The following is a 2388-nucleotide window of genomic DNA, read 5'->3' as shown; positions in this document are numbered from 1 at the left end:
AATTAATTTAATGGTAAACAAAAAAAAAATAAATGTCTCTCAAAGTTGATCTTCTAAGGGAATGTAAACAAAAGTCTCTGCACTCGACTTCCGGTCGCGTGAAGGTCAAGGTCGGAACTTCTAACACTGCCAATCACGTGTAAAGTGATCAAATGTGTCAATATTGCGAATAAAATTGTCTCACCAAACTGGACACAAGTATGAATTGTTCTTGTCATCAGACATAGTGGCGAACATGGAAATAAACATCACAGGAGCAATGGAAAGTCAAACATCACAGCTTACCACTGCAGCGTAACAGTCTCTTGACCGATTTTCAGGAAACCGGAAACACGTCACCTCTACTGAAATCAATCATCACGCCATCCGCCGGTGATCACATCAACTGTATCCAAAACACGTTGGGCGCCATTTGTAACTGGGTTCAAAACACAACTCGAATGCCTCTTGTCAGCTTCATGTTGGTTTATTGTAACCGTTCATCACGGTATTAAAAAACCCTACAATAACAAGACAAAGAATCACTTACACATATACAATACAAACTACATTGGACGTGACAATCAAGGGACATAACTCCCACAACGCATGTTATATGAAAAATTAACAAGAACTGAGCAATATCTATCAATTAGACGAAATATCTGCTATTTAAACAATATTAAAATGTACACATGAATAATTTAAGTATCTAAACCTAGTTACTCTACAGAATCAAACAAATGTGTATCAGAATATTAAAATAATATTAATGTATACTTCACAAATGACATTAGTTTCAGTATATATACCATATGGGTATTTTACTCTTTAGGCACATGCCAAATATATGTAAATATTCTATTACTCTAATAAATGTACTATAAACTCACCCCACATATCATGCGGAGGTTCCGTAATGATGTTTCAACATCAACACACAGCTGTTTTGGATTTGATTTTACAAATACATTGTACATCAGCTGTAATAAAAATACATTGATATAATACTAGTTATGTGAATTTTGTAAGGTTGATTCACAAACCACAACTACACATTTGAACGTATACTTTTTACAATGAAATGACAAAGAGATACATCTTGTGGCTCAGCCCCAGATTCTCTACTCAAGTAATATATTAAAATATCCATAAAAAACATAATTACATGTTGTATCATAGCACAACAATATAACATACATTTAAGTATCAAAATAACACCAATAATAATAATATGTCAGGTCACATGACATACATACTCACATTCCTTACATACCTGTCCTACATACAAGACACACAGAACTTACTCTCCAAACAAGTCACACAAATACTTTGAACTAAAGACTATCGCACCAGAAATTAAAAATACATAATACACAATTTATTATTATACATTTTCCCAAAATATAACCCTGTCACATAATCACTGGACTTAATATCTGTATAGGTAAAAGTATCTAATTGGTAAGTCCATGCTGCAATTTTCAAAATGTAATGCAGATAACTTCTGATGTGCATAGGGTAACAACAGCAACACGCAGGCAGTGTTTATACTTAACACAAATCCAATTTAGACTGAGGGATATTACGACCATTGCTCAATTTATAACTTAAACAGGATTAAGTTTATCTTTACAATTCTGAACATAAAAATGAGTACACTTTTAACCTTCAAAAATTCAACTCTACATATAGGCAGTTGTCGCCTCCTATAAGGGCAAATTAAAGTGAATTATGACATTTCCGACATTGTATAGGACTAAATCAGTGTCTGATATTACAGTGTGTCAGTGAAGTCAATGTGTCAGATATGACAGAGTGTCGGTAAAGTCAGTGTCGTAAATGACAGTGTGTCGGTAACGTCAGTGTCGGATATGACAGTGTGTCGTAAAGTCAGTGTCGGATATGACAGTGTGTCGGTAAAGTCAGTGTCGATATGACATTGTGTCGTAAAGTCAGTGTCAGTTATGACAATGTGTCGGTAAAGTCAGAGTCGATATGACAATGTGTCGGTAAAGTCAGTGTCGGATACGACATTGTGTCGGTAAAGTCACTGTCGGATATGACAGTGTGTCGGCAAATTTAGTGTCGGATATGACAGCGTGTCGGTAAAGTCAGTGTCGATATGACAGTGTGTCGGTAACGTCAGTGTCAGATATGACAGTGTGTCGTAAAGTCAGTGTCAGATATGACAATGTGTCGTAAAGTCAGAGTCGGATATGACATTGTGTCAGTAAAGTCAGTGTCGATATGACAGTGTGTCGGTAACGTCAGTGTCAGATATGACAGTGTGTCGGCGAATTCAGTGTCGGATATGACAGTGTGTCGGTAAAGTCAGTGTCCGATATGACAGTGCGTCGGTAAAGTCAGTGTCGATATGACAGTGTGTCGGTAAAGTCAGTGCCCGAT

General features: G+C 36.3%; 1 long non-coding RNA gene across 1 annotated transcript; it reads right to left on the bottom strand.

Annotated features, from left to right (window-relative positions):
• Window positions 1–450: 450 nt before the first annotated feature.
• On the bottom strand, window positions 451–1168 carry LOC117340918. The gene is made up of 2 exons (XR_004535507.1): window positions 873–1168; window positions 451–500 (listed from the first exon to the last, which is right to left on the bottom strand). It is a non-coding gene; the product is annotated as an uncharacterized LOC117340918 (long non-coding RNA).
• Window positions 1169–2388: the final 1220 nt, after the last annotated feature.

The sequence above is a fragment of the Pecten maximus genome, chromosome 13 (assembly GCF_902652985.1).
Source record: "Pecten maximus chromosome 13, xPecMax1.1, whole genome shotgun sequence".
In the NCBI taxonomy this organism is placed as follows: domain Eukaryota; kingdom Metazoa; phylum Mollusca; class Bivalvia; order Pectinida; family Pectinidae; genus Pecten; species Pecten maximus.
The sequence above is the reverse complement of the archived record's forward strand: the minus strand, read 5'-3'. Positions and strand labels throughout refer to the sequence as shown.